The following is a 14619-nucleotide window of genomic DNA, read 5'->3' as shown; positions in this document are numbered from 1 at the left end:
GTGCATGCTCAAGCAAAGAAGGAGAAGGCATGGACAGAGAAGGCTACCAAGATGCCAGCAATGGAAGAGGCATCTCAGTACTTTTTGAAGAGCAAACAGGATCAGCTTGGCTACTTGATTGCATCCACTCTGAGGATTGAGAAGGGGTTGGCCACCTTGACTCAAAACCAGGAGAGCCTGGAGAGGATCATGGAGCAGAAGTTCTATGACTTGGATGTGAAGGTAACTGAGATCCAGTCTATTATTGAGCAGCTTCAGGATGATATGCAGGAGAGGAAGGGCAAGACAACCACTGATGCATTTGCCAGAGTGCCTAGAGCTCAGAGATCAGCTGCAGTGCTAGTGACAAATACCAGAGCCACTTCATCTGCACCAGCTACAGCTCCAGTGCAACCAGCTCCAGCACCTGCTCCTCCAGCTCCATCCACATCTACCGAAGTCTTCGTCCAAGGAGCCATCTCTACACCACCACCTGAAGATCAAGTATAAGAGACGATTTAGTGCTATGCATTTTCTATGAACTTTTTGGTAACTTGTTGCCAAGGGGGGGAGAAAAATGTATAGATCATAGGCTTCGAGAGAGAGTGTTGCTTTTTATTCTCTCTTTCTTTGGTGGTTGAACTTTATTTGCTTGTTTCAGATACTTTATGTCTGTGTGATACCTGGATGATCATGTGTTTGATCATATGCTACATTAATGCTTGTTGGATGACTTTATCCTTTTATCTCTATATGATCATTCACTTTGCTTGGTGATGAGTGCATGTATTCAATTATTATCATTTTGAGCGCTCCACCAAGATGTATGTGACATGGAAGAGTAACCCATGAGCCTAACTCCTTGTGCATTTGCAGTCCAAAGCAAATCTTAAACTATGCACAAATTTAGGGGGAGCTCTTGCTTATCACATACTTCTCAAAGCGACAATGTTTTTCACTCTTATTATCATTTGTCGAAGCTTTGATCTATATGTTGTCATCAATTACCAAAAAGGGGGAGATTGGAAGTGCAACTATCCCTAGGTGGTTTTGCTAATTCCTAACAACATATAGCTCATTGAGCTAACATTATTCCAAGATGAATATTTCAGGAAAAGCTCAATGAATGGCATGGCATGGATGAGAAAAGTGGACCCCTCAAAATGCTAAGGATAAAAGGATTGGCTCAAGCTCAAAAGCTCAAGACTCTACATTTTATATTTTAGTGATCCAAGATCACATTGAGTCTATAGGAAAAGCCAATACTATCAAGGAGGGATGAGGTGTTGCTTGCTACCTCTTGAGCACTGCGTTCGATTTGCCCGAAGAGGAGAGGATGATGGAGCAAAGTAGCGTAAGTATTTCCCTCAGTTTTTGAGAACCAAGGTATCAATCTAGTAGGAGACCACACACAAGTCCCTCGTACCTACACAAAACGATAGCAACTCGCAACCAACGCAATTAGGGGTTGTCAATCCCTTCACGGTCACTTACGAGAGTGAGATCTGATAGAGATGATAAATAATATTTTTGGTATTTTTGATAGATAGATGCAAAGTAAAAAGTAAAAGGCAAAGTAAAAGCAAAGCAAGTAAATAAAGCGATAGAGATTGATATGATGAGAATAGACCCCGGGGCCATAGGTTTCACTAGTGGCTTCTCTCAAGAGCATAAGTATTCTACGGTGGGTGAACAAATTACTGTTGAGCAATTGACAGAATTGAGCATAGTTATGAGTATATCTAGGCAATGATCATGTATATAGGCATCACGTCCAAGATAAGTAGATCGAAACGATTCTGCATCTACTACTATTACTCCACTCATCGACCGCTATCCAGCATGCATCTAGAGTATTAAGTTAAAAACCGAGTAACGCCTTAAGCAAGATGACATGATGTAAAGGGATAAATTCATGCAATATGATAAAAGTCCCATCTTGTTATCCTCGATGGCAACAATACAATACGTGCCTTGCAACCCTTTCTGTCACTGGGTAAGGACACCGCAAGCTTGAACCCAAAGCTAAGCACTTATCCCATTGCAAGAACTACCAATCTAGTTGGCCAAACCAAAAAGGATAATTCGAAGAGACTTGCAAAGATAACTAAATCATACATAAAAGAATTCAGAGAAGAATCAAATATTTTCCATAGATAATACTGGATCATAAACCCACAATTCATCAGTCTCAACAAACACACTGCAAAAAGAAGAAGATTACATCAAATAGATCTCCATGAGAGAGGGGGAGAACATTGTATTGAGATCCAAAAAGAGAGAAGAAGCCATCTAGCTACTAGCTATGGACCCGAAGGTCTGAAGTAAACTACTCACACTTCATCGGAGGGGCTATGGTGTTGATGTAGAAGCCCTCTGTGGTGGATGCCCCTCCAGCAGAGCTCCGGAACAGGCCCCAAGATGGGATCTCATGGATACAGAAGGTTGCGGCGGTGGAATTAGGTTTTTGGCTCATGTTCTGATCGTTTGGGGGTACGTATGTATATATAGGAGGAAGGAGTACGTCGGTGGAGCAACAGGGGGCCCACGAGGTAGGGGGGCACGCCCAGGAGGGCGCCCTCCACCCTCGTGACCGCCTCTGGCACTTCTTGGAGTAGGGTCCAAGTCTCCTGGATCACGTTCGGTGAGAAAATCACGTTCCCGAAGGTTTCATTCCGTTTGGACTCCGTTTCATATTCCGTTTCTTCGAAACACTGAAATAGGCAAAAAACAGCAATTCTGGGCTGGGCCTCTGGTTAATAGGTTAGTCCCAAAAATAATATAAAAGTGGAAAATAAAGCCCAATATAGTCCAAAACAGTAGATAAAGTAGCATGGAGCAATCAAAAATTATAGATACGTTGGAGGCGTATCATTGCTTAATGAGTTTCTTGCTCCATAGTGCTTAGTGATATGCTCCAAAGCCCTCAACTACTTTCTCACATCCACATATGACCTAAACCAAAAGTCAAACTCGGCCCCACCGATTCTTTCTATCCGGCGCCACCGAGTTCAGATGTCATAGCCACTGCCACAAACCCTATGCAAATCGGTCTCACCGATAGGCATCTCGGTTGCACCGAGATGGGATTGTAATCTCTGTGTTTCCCTTCGTAACGTTTCGGTACCCCCGAGATGAGAGATCGGTCCCACCTAGATTGCAATGTAAACTCCCTGTTTCCTTTTCGTAACATTTCGGTCCCACCGAAATGAGCAAACCGGTCCCACCGAGTTTACCTGACCAACTCTCTGGTTAGCTTATTACCAAAATCGGTCCCACCGAGTTTGAGTAATCGGTCTCATCGAGATTATGTTATGCCCTAACCCTAACCATATCGGTCCTACCGAGTTGCATGTCGGTCCCACCGAAAATCCTAACGGTCACTAGATTTGCTGAATCGGTCTGACCGAGTTTATCAATTCGGTCCCACCGAGTTTGGCAAGTTGTATGTAACGGTTAGATTTTATGTGGAGGCTATATATACCCCTCCACCTCCTCTTCATTCGTGGAGAGAGCCATCAGAACGAACCTACACTTCCAACTTGCTGTTTCTGAGAGAGAACCACCTACTCATGTGTTGAGGCCAAGATATTCCATTCCTACCATATGAATCTTGATCTCTAGCCTTCCCCAAGTTGCTTTCCACTCAAATCTTCTTTCCACCAAATCCAAATCCTGTGAGAGAGAGTTGAGTGTTGGGGAGACTACCATTTGAAACACAAGAGCAAGGAGTTCATCATAAACACACCATTTGTTACTTCTTGGAGAGTGGTGTCTCCTAGATTGGCTAGGTGTCACTTGGGAGCCTCCGACAGGATTGTGGAGTTGAACCAAGGAGTTTGTAAGGGCAAGGAGATCGCCTACTTCGTGAAGATCTACCGCTAGTGAGGCAAGTCCTTCGTGGGCGACGGCCATGGTGGGATAGACAAGGTTGCTTCTTCGTGGACCCTTCGTGGGTGGAGCCCTCCGTGGACTCGCGCAACCATTACCCTTCGTGGGTTGAAGTATCCATCAACGTGGAAGTACGATAGCACCACCTATTGGAACCACGACAAAAACATCCGTGTCTCCAATTGCGTTTGAATTCTCCAAACCCCTCCCTTTACATTCTTGCAAGTTGCATGCTTTACTTTCCGCTGCTCATATACTCTTTGCATGCTTGCTTGAATTGTGTTAAGATTGCTTGACTTGTGCTAAGATAGCTAAAATCTGCCAAAGACTAAAATTGGGAAAATGATAAGTTTTTATTTGGTCAAGTAGTCTAATCACCCCCCCTCTAGACATACTTTCGATCCTACAGTTGTCTTCCTTGTCCAACATCAACTCTTTAGCATGTCATACTTAATGAGTGCTCACAATCATAAAAGGTGTCCAAGATAATATATGTGTATGTGAACCCCTCTTTACTTATAACTTCCTATTAATTGCTACAATGACCAAGGCTACGTTCATCAACTCTCAACAATTTTTATGCCTCATACTTTCTATGTGTGAAGTTATCACTATCCATAAGATCAATATGAACTCTTTTATTCTTTCTAATTTCTCAAGATCATAGCAACATAGCAAAGCCCTTGACTCAACACTAATATTTATTATAGATAGCTCACGGACTCGATTACAAAAAGAGATCACAAAGCAAAACTCAAAACTACTTGATATCAAAACTTCAATCTACTAGATCAAGATACTAGCTACTAAAAGGATCAAACTAAATAAAGCGGTAAAGATAGGAGTGGGATGGTGATACGATACCGGGGCACCTCCCCCAAGCTTGGCAGTTGCCGAGGGGAGTGCCCATACCCATGTGCTTAGATCTCTTTAGTCGGAGGTGGTGATGGTGGTGTTGTTGCATTTTTATTCTCTAGCTTGCGTCTGAGGCTAAAATTTTCCTCCCTCGGATCCTCATTATCGAGCTAAATTTTCATTATCTTTTTGCATAATGCCGCCTTGCTGTCCTGCAGAAAACATGGTGGGATAGATTGGACCTTAGGGAGGCTTGACTTCTTGAACTCCACATGCATATCACTAGGTTGAGGTAGTGGATCGTCCTCTTCATCGGAGCTTGTCTCCTCCTTCCCCTTTGGATCATAATCTTCTTCTTCCTCCGTGGTCCAGCCATAATGTTCCACATCCCCATATGCTTTTGTGTTTGCGATATAATCAGCCATATAGCTCTCTCCCTCCGAATCTTGGGACGACATCTTGCTCCAAATCTGCTGCAGAAACAACTCGAAACAAAAACAGAGGATATTTGCGTGATACGGTGGTCAAAACCTTCGGGAGTATATATAATGAATTTTTACCGACCAAAATACGTAATGTGCAAGAAAACGGAGTCCGGGAGGCACACGAGGTGCCCACGAGACAGGGGGCGCGCCCAGTAGGGGGGGGGGGCGCCCTCCACTCTCGTGGGAGCCTCGTGTCCCTTTGGGACTACTTATTTCTTCCTAAAATTCTTAAATAACCCAAAACTGATTAAAATTGCCATTGGAGTTGTTTTGGAGTCGGTTTACTTACCGTACCACATACCTATACCTTTCTGGAGTTTGGAACGTTCTGGAAAGTGTCCCTTATGTATTCCTCAGGGGTTACGATTTCAATAATATTAGTTTGAACATTAATAGGATTACCTGAGATATAATATTTAATTCTTTGACCGTTTACCACCCTTGGGCTCGTGCCTTCGAAGTTGTTAATTTTTATGGCACCAGAATGATAGACCTCCTCGATAACGTAAGGACCTTCCCATTTTGAGAGGAGTTTTCCTGCAAAAAATCTTAAACGAATAATAATACATAGTCTCCTACGTTAATCTCACGCTTTTGTATCCTCTTATCATGCCAGCGTTTGACTTTTTCTTTGAATAGCTTGGCATTCTCATACGCCTGGGTTCTCCATTCATCAAGTGAGCTAATATCAAACAAACTCTTCTCACCGGCAAGTTTGAAGTCATAATTGAGCTCTTTAATAGCCCAATATGCCTTATGTTCAAGTTCAAGAGGTAAAAGACATGCTTTTCCATAGACCATCTTATATGGACACATACCCATATGATTTTTGGATGCAGTTCTATAGGCCCATAATGCATCATCAAGTTTTTTGGACCAATTCTTTCTAGATCTATTCACAGTCTTTTGCAAAATTAATTTGAGCTCTCTATTGCTAAACTCTACTTGACCGCTAGACTGCGGATGATAAGGAGATGCTATTCTATGATTGACATCATACTTAGCACGCATATTACGGAAAGCACCATGAATAAAATGTGAACCACCATAAGTCATTGTTGGATTTCGGGTTCCGGCAGACCCTTGAGGTTCGAACACTGGGGTGCGCGCGGAGATTTCACCCTCTACCTACCTGCTCCTCGCCGACTCGCTAGGATCTAAACTACGAAAGGAACAACACAAGAGACACAGAGTTTATACTGGTTCGGGCCACCATTGTGGTGTAATACCCTACTCCAGTGTGTGGTGTGGTGGATTGCCTCGTGGGCTGTTGATGAACAACACAAGGAAGAACAGCCTCGCGAGGGTCTGTTCTTGGCTGGGACGATGAACTGCTAGGAGGAGTTCAGCCGCCCTTCTCTCTCTCTCACTCTCTTGATTCAGGTGTCTCTACCCTGGGGGTGGCTAGTCCTATTTATAGGCAAAGGCCCAGGGCCTCTTCCCAAATATTGAGCGGGAAGGGCGCCAACCATTGGCCATTTTGAAGGGGAACATCGGGTACACTTATCCTGACTAAAGTTGGTCCTCGCCTGTCAAAGGCTCTGGTGGTGACGCCTGCTTGGGCTCCACAATGACTTCCTTCCTGCCGTTGGGCTGGTGTTGGTCTTGTTGCACCGAAATGGACGCCTTTGCTTGATGCTCTTGCCTCCGCTTGCTCCCTTTGCACCAAAGAGGAAAGGAGGACACTGCGCGGGCTGGCACCCGACTGGCGCCCTTGGTCGTCATGGCTTGCGTCATGGGACCTCGCGAGGTACCCCGCCTTGAACTCTCCGCCTCCTCGTGAGCCAACCTGATGAGGCCGTGCCTGAGGAAGCTCCTTGTCGTCCGCCCCGCGAGGCTTGGCCCCTCGCGAGGGTCTTGAGCTTGTGTTGGTGAAGATGGGCCGTGCTAGGCCCCCCTTTGAGCCACGCCGCAGGCCGCAGGCAGGCAAGTCTGGGGACCCCCGTTCCCAGAATGCTGACAGTAGCCGCCGGGCCCAAGGCGCGCCCAGACTTGGCCGAGCAGAGAGGCGAAAGGGCAAGCACGAAGCGCCGTGGGCCCTAACAGCCTGCGGCCTTGGGCGCCGCGTGGCGGTTGATTGGACGTGGGCGCCTCAGCAACCGCGCGAGTTGATAAAGGAGCGGCATCTGTCTAGGCTTTGCCTCCTTTGCTTTCTCCGGTTGCTGCTCAGATCCCCTTTCTTGCGCCTCTCCTTCCTGCCTCTGAAATCTTCAGATCTACTCCATCCGCGCGCCCTAGCAAGACATGGCGCCTCGCCAGGCCTCGGCCGGAGCTTGGTATTCGTCCGCCTTGGACTCGCCGAACGTGTCGGAGGCGAGCCTTGCCCGGGTGCGCCAGATGGCGGCGACGCAGGGCATCGACGGGGCGAAGGTGTTCAAGGCCGGCTCTGCCCTCCCTGAGGGCCAAGGGAGCACCTTCTATCCGCTCTTTGTGAGCGCCATTGTTGCCGGTCTGGTGCCTCCCTTTTCTGAGTTCTTCTTCTCTGTCCTCCGCCATTACAAGCTTCAAGCTCTGCATCTCCACCCCAACTCTGTCCTTTTTCTGGCAATCTTCGCCTACTATTGCAAGGCTCACGTGGGGGTGAAGCCCTCAGTGGCCTTGCTGCGCCACTACTTCTCCCTCCGGACCTCTCGCGGTCCCATCTCTGCGTGCGCGAGTTTCGTCGCGTACGGTAGCTCCATCGCCATTTCGAACCCCGGGAAGAGGATTGAGGGCTTCAGGTGTAAGTGGGTCTTGGTAGATGCCGGGCGCATCCACCCTCGGCTGATCTTGCCCACGGGGCACCCCTTGAGCTCCGACGACTGGTCCCGAGTGGAGCTTGTGGACCCCCGTGCGAGGCTGGTGTTGGAGAAGATGGACGCGGATCTGAGGCCGGCCAGCATGGCAGCGGCGAAGCTGACTGGCGCATCGCTGCTGAGGGAATTCCTGAAGCACTAGCTGGCTCCGCTTCATCAGTACCCCCTTCCGATGTGGAGGCCCCACTCGAGCCCCGCGGTCTTGGCCGACGAGGATCTGGCTGCGGTTCTCCAGTCTTTGGTCGGGGGCGACGTGGCGAGGTTGGAGGGTGCTCCTACGCCCTGGTCCTCCGTGAGGACTGGGAGCAGGTAGTGGAGTCCATGCCCGTCTTCAACGGGGACGGGCCTGTGCCCGCAGAGGCTCCCGAGGACCTGGTGGACGTGTCCTCCGGCGACTCCAGCGAAGAGAAGGAAGAAGGGGAGCGGGAAAAAGGGCCTGACTCCGAGGCGACCGACGGAGAGTCGAGGGCTCCCCCCCTTCGGCGCAGGTCCCGCGCTCTCCGCCTCTCTCTGAGTGATGACGACAAGGATGATGACGAGCATGGCGGCGGGAGCCTGCCCCCGATCCCGAACAAGGACCGGACCGGGCTGATCCCCCACGGGTCTGCCCCGGCCCTGAGGCGATCCGCGGACGTGCCTCCTGCTCCCGAGCTCCTTGAGCTGATCCTTGCAGCCGGCTCTTGGGCTTCAAGTACGGCCGGATGCTGCTCGAGCCCGCGAGCGATGACCTATAAGTGCTTGATTCCTGTCTTATTTCTTGTTCTGTTGCTGAGGCTTGACGTTCGTATCTCCTGGCTAGGCTGGCGCCCGCAGCAAAGAAGTTGAAGGGAGCTCCTGAGGTTCCATACGGGGCAGCGCCTCTGCCCGCGAAAGAAGGTGACCGTGACGCACGGGCCTCTCCTGCCCGGGCATCCTCGCGAGGCCTGGCTGAGCCGGCTGGGGCGAGTTCAACCCCCACGGCCCAAGCAACTCCCAAGGTGCCCTTGCCTGATGCCGCCACCACAACCGTTGGGGCGCAGCAGGCTCCACCTCAGGATACTGTGGTCACGCTGCCGTCTTCTCCTCCTACTCCACCGACTGCTGTTTCCCCGACTCCTCCTACTGTTCTGGATCGTGCTACTGCCGAACTGGACTGTCTGCGGCAGGATCTTCTGGGCGCCGACCCTCGTTTAGTGGCCGGGCACTTGGAGCTGGCTTCCGGCTGGATTCGCTCCGATGCTTCGATTCGGGTGGCGCTGGTCCAGGCCTCAACGGCTTGCGACGGAGAAGCATGCCGTCCTTGGGGCGAAGGCTGCTCGCGACACCGCCTTGGGGGAGGTGGCTAATGTCCGAGGTCGCTGCAAGGCATTGGAGAGCGAGCTGCAGGGCCTGCAGGACCAGCTCGCCGAGGAGACCCGCCTTCGCCAAGATCAGGAGGAGGCATGAAGGCTCGTGAGGCGGCCGTCAAGGACTGGGACGCCAAGCTCAAGAAGCGCCGTGACCGCCTAGGCACGCTGGAGCAAGAGTTGGAGGCGAGGAAGGTCGAGCTGGACGACAAGGCACGGGTTCTTGCCGAGGATCGCGTGGCCTTCGCGGAGATGGAGGAGAAGGCTCGAACTTCGCTGAAGACGCTTTATGAGAGCGGCCTGGAGAGCCCGCTGGCCGGCGCCAAGGACGGCCCCTCCAAGTTGCTTCCCTTCCTAGTTCGTGCTCTTGAAGATGTCACCCTTGGCCTTGGCCCTACGGCTGAGGGCGAGGTGCGTGCCTTGTCTTCTGCAGCGCTGACGCGGGTCCTTACCCACATCTATCTTCGCAACCCCAACGTCGACCTCGACAGCCTGCTAGAGCCCAGTGAGCGGCGAGCTTGCCGCTGCCGCTGCTGAGGCCGTGAAGGGTCGTGCGGAGGCTCTGCTGGGGAACTTCCGGGCCTTCAGCACCAAGCCGAAGCGGGGCGCTGCAGACCCTGCAGCTCCACGAGGCGAACCTGCTCTTGCTTTTAATTCCTGCACATGTAGCATGCCTCGGGGAGGCGTTAAAACTTGCATTTGGTGCTGTGATAATAGTATGGACTGTAATATTTGCTTTTGAATTCCTTGAAATTTGCGCTATTTCCTTCCTACTTGCTTATGTTCTACGCCGGCAGAGCCCGGCCCCATGCATACCTCAGCCACCGTTAGCCCCGACCGGGAACCAGGACGGGAGCAAGGAGTGAGGGGCTACGTGACAAGTTAGGCTCCTGAGTCGCGATGCTTAGGAGTCCCCCTTGGCGCTCGAACAACAAGTAGGGAGGTGAGATGTGGGGGTGACTCCTTAGGGAGGTGAGATGCGGGTGGATCTACCGTTCTACGTCTACAGAGCCCGGCCCCGCGCATACCTCGACCGCCGTTAGCCTTTCGGAACTAAGGAGTGAGGGGCTACGTGACCAATTAGGCTGCTGAGTCGCGATGCTCAGGAGTCCCCCTTGACGCTCAAACGGCCTTCGTACCTTGGCTCCACTCGGGGAGGGACATGCGACGAACCAGGCCCGGGGGGCCTGGCTGGGTGCCGTGCGTCTGGGCGTGACCCAGGCGCAGCCCCCGTGTCCAGCCCCCTCGCGCGGCACTCCCGAGGGGAGGTGTTGCGATGAGGCTAGACACTGAGCTCTAGGCTCCCTGAGGTTGATGCGTCCTGGGGGCCACCCTCAGTTGTTTATCACCAGCGCGGAGCATAGCGCTTCCGTATGTGTACGGGCATAGCCGCTCCTCGGTAGTGTTGTCAGCCAGCGCGGAGCATGGTGCTTCCACTGGTGCGTGGGAGGGGGCTCCCCTCCGGGAGGAGCCCCCGAGGCGTGTACAGCCCCGCCCTGACACGTGGCTGGCACGGTAGGGCCTGACGAGGTGTATATGGGCACCCGTGAGCCAGCGCGGGACTCACGGGGCCCTACCTCAAGGCGGGTTGCGCCTGGCACTGGGCCTTATCTTTTGATGTGTTCCCGCAAATTTGGTTAGATGCCAGCGCTCTACGTCCTCAGGTCCCGGCCCTCGAGCTGGTCTCAGCCGTCGCTGGTATGCCAGGTCGCGATGCCGTGGACAAGGCCAGAGGGTGAGGGCTGGAGAGCCGGTAGGAGCCCTGAGTCGTGATGCTCAGGTACCCCCCTTTAACGTGCAAGCTTGGTTAGATGTCGAAGCTCTACATCCTCGGGTCCCGGCCCTCGAGCTGGGCTCAGCCGTCGCTGGTATGCCAGGACGTGATGCCGTGGACAAGGCCAGAGGGTGAGGGCTGGAGAGCTGGTAGGAGCCCTGAGTCACGATGCTCAGGTACCCCCGCTTTAACGTGCAAGCTGCCGACATCAAGGAAGAAAACGTGCCACGGACAGGCACCAAATAACAAGCATGATGGGTCGAAAGCATGGCCCGAAGATAAACGCAAGAGGGGTACATGCCACTGGGTCTGGCCCGAGCGACTTGGGGATAATGCAGCCCGAGGGGCGCCCCCAACAAAGTAAGCTAAGAACATGAGCAAAAGGGATACACGCCGCAGGGAAGGACCCACGCGGCCTGGGAATGATGCAGCCCGAGGGCGCTCCTAGCTGGAAATGAAACTTGAAAGATGTCACCTGATAGTGTTGACGACGAAGGGTTGTTGGTGTAGCAGACTCAGTGGGCTGCGGGAGCCGATCCTCACGAGCCCCCAGGCCCTGGGGCCTCGGGAGGCTCTGGAGGCGCTGGTGGCTCCTCGCGGACCATCTCCATCTCCGCCAGGGCTGCGGAACGCCTGACCTCTTGAGCCTCCAGGATGCCCCTCATGAGGCGCTGGTACGTGGCAGCCGCGTTCGGCAAGCCATAAGGCATGCGAACGTAGCTGTGGGGTGGACCTTCGCATCGCCCCACTTGCGAGGGCCAGAGGCGCTCCTGAGAGGCGGCTCGATTGAGCCCTGGTATGTCGATGCAGACGTGCAGCCCACCATCCTCGCCTAGATGGGGGCCCACAGCAGGTAAGCGGCGGCTACCTCTCATGACTCTTGACTCCTGTAGCTCCTGAATGGCCTTGCTGACAAACTCCTGAGGGTTTGGCCCTCCTTGCCTTGCTCCTTCTTGAGGGAAACGTGCTTCGAAACACGCCTCCAAGTGGTGCCCAAGCGCCTCCCTCGTGACCTTGGCGAGGTCGGCGGCCCTCCAGGGGAGAGCCCCCGAGCCCTGCTTGAGGAGGGCGCCGGGCACGCTTCCCTATGCGATGGAAGGAGGTTCCCCTTGGGCAGGCGCGGGCCCTGAGGGGCCTGCCTCCTGAGGGATCGGGCCGGACGATGTCTTCTTCTTCTTGGGGGCGGTCTTGGGAAGCCTCCTGCTTCCGTGATCCGGGTCTTCCAGTGATGCGGCCTGAAAGGCTCGTTCCATGGAGCACACCGCGTCTTTCTCTTCGCAGGGTACCGTGATGACTCCACCACTTCCTGGCATCTTGAGGACGTTGTAGCCGTGGTGGGTTACGGCCATGAACTTGGCTAGCGCTAGGTACTCGAGGATGGCGTTGTATGGCAAGCGAATGTGGGCGACGTCGAAGTCGATGAGCTCGGTGCGGTAGTTGTCGCGCGCCCCGAAGGTGACAGGGAGGCAGACCTGCCCAATCGGGACCATGGAGCCGTCGGTGACTCCGGAGAAAGGCTTGGTTGGCTGAAGCTGATTGTAGGGCACCTGGAGATTGTTGAATGTTTCCACGGACAGGACGTTGAGCCCTGCCCTGCCATCGATGAGGGTCCTGGTGACTAGCACATTGCTGATGATTGGGGAACAAAGCATTGGGAGAACTCCGGCTGTGGCCGCACACTTGAGCTGATCCGCTGAGCTGAACGTGATGGTGCACGCCGACCACCTGATAAGGCGCGTGGCCTCGAGCTTGGGGAGGACTGCATTTACTTCACGGGCGAACTGCTTGAAGATGCGTTGAGAGGCTGGGGCTTGAGCTCTGCCCAGGATGCAGGCGATCGCACGTGGCTCCTGGAAGCTCCCAGCCCCCTCGTCCTAATGACGGTCCTCATTTTTCCTTGGCTGCGGCGGCAGTGGAGGGAGGCCTGCGTTTCCTTGTGGGCGATCCTCGCGAGGCTGATCCCTCCAGTCTCCCTCGTGAGGCGGGTCCTGCCAGCAATCCTCGCGAGGTTGGTCGCGCCACCCTTGGCGAGGGCCGCGGTCTTCCCAGTGTCCTGCGTTCCTTCCTCCTCCTCGACCGTAGCCCCGGTCGCTGCAGTCGAGACGTCGGCCGATCCTTCCTTCACGCACGACTCGGAGCTCTTGGCATTCATTGGTGTTGTGAGTGTGGAGGTCGTTGTACACACAGTACCGGCTGCCCTTGGAAGATTCGGGCTGATCTCTGCCCCGCTTGGTGTCTGGTTCTGCCGCGAGCACGGCAGCCCCCTTGCGCTTCACATCCTTGGCCTTGGGTTTCTTCTCTTCTGGGTCTGCGGCAGGCAGCTCGAGGAGGGAGAGACGCCCTTCCTCAGCCCTGGCGCACTTGGTCGCCAAGTTGAACAGCTCCAAGGAAGTGCACAGGTCTTCATGCATCGCCAGCTCCTCCTTCATCTTGACGTCGCGCACGCTGTCGGAGAAGGCTGAGATGATGGCCTCCTCGGTCACCTTGGGAATCTTGAGGCGTGCGTTGTTGAAGCGCTGGATGTACTTCTGCAGGGTTTCCCCTGGTTGCTGCTTGATATGGCGCATGTCGCTCACGGCGGGTGGCCGGTCGCGAGTACCCTGGAAGTTGGCGATGAAGCGGGTGCGCATCTCGTCCCAGGAGGAGATCATGCTTGGAGCCAGGTTTAGGAGCCAGGTGCGGGCCCCGTCCTTGAGCGCCATGGGAAACCAGTTCGCCATGACCTTCTCGTCTCCATTGGCAGCTTCGATGCCCAGCTTGTAGAGCTGGAGGAACTCTGCAGGGCCAGCCGTACCGTCGTAGCGAGGAGGCAGGTCTGGCTTGAACTTGCCGGCCCACGCGATGCTGCGCAGCTCGGTGGTGAAGGCGCGGCAGCCTGCTGTGGCCACGAGAGGCCTTGGGTGAAGAAGAGCTTGGTCCTGCGGGTCCCCATGCGCTGCAGCTGGGAGCAGCGCGGGGTCTTGACGTGCTGGAGCAGCAGCGTGGTCGCGACGAGCCGGAGCAGGGAGCGCTCGGGCAGCTTCTCGCGGGCGAGGGACTTCTTGGCAGCTCTGCTCTTGCCGCGCTGGCGCCTGATGGAGCGGGTTCCGCCCAGGGGCCGCGCGCCTTGGGGCCAGGGCGCCTTCTTGAGGGGGAGGCGGCTGAGGCGCCCCCGGAGCTTTGTCATCTGCGTAGGGCGGGGTGCGGTGCAGCGGGACGGACGGCGCAGGAGAGCCCCCTGCAGCACGGACGAGCTTGGCGACGCGGTCGAGCCATTCTTCGTAGACGTCATCGACAGGACGGTAGCGCAGGAGCTTGTTTGCCGCGATGAGCACAGCTCGAGCCTCCATGGGCGCGCGGAATGCGCGAGACGAAGAACCAGCTAGGGTGAGCCAGGGTGTAGCAGTGCGGCCGTCTTGCCTCACGGAGGGATGCTGGGACGATGCTTGCTGCTCGTTCCCCGCCGGGCCGGTGGCGGCGTTGACGGCAGGTGACGGGGAACGACGAGGGCGCCCGCCGACGGGAGCTATCTGGGC

Source organism: Triticum dicoccoides, chromosome 3B (assembly GCF_002162155.2).
Source record: "Triticum dicoccoides isolate Atlit2015 ecotype Zavitan chromosome 3B, WEW_v2.0, whole genome shotgun sequence".
NCBI classification, from domain to species: domain Eukaryota; kingdom Viridiplantae; phylum Streptophyta; class Magnoliopsida; order Poales; family Poaceae; genus Triticum; species Triticum dicoccoides.
The sequence above is the reverse complement of the archived record's forward strand: the minus strand, read 5'-3'. Positions refer to the sequence as shown.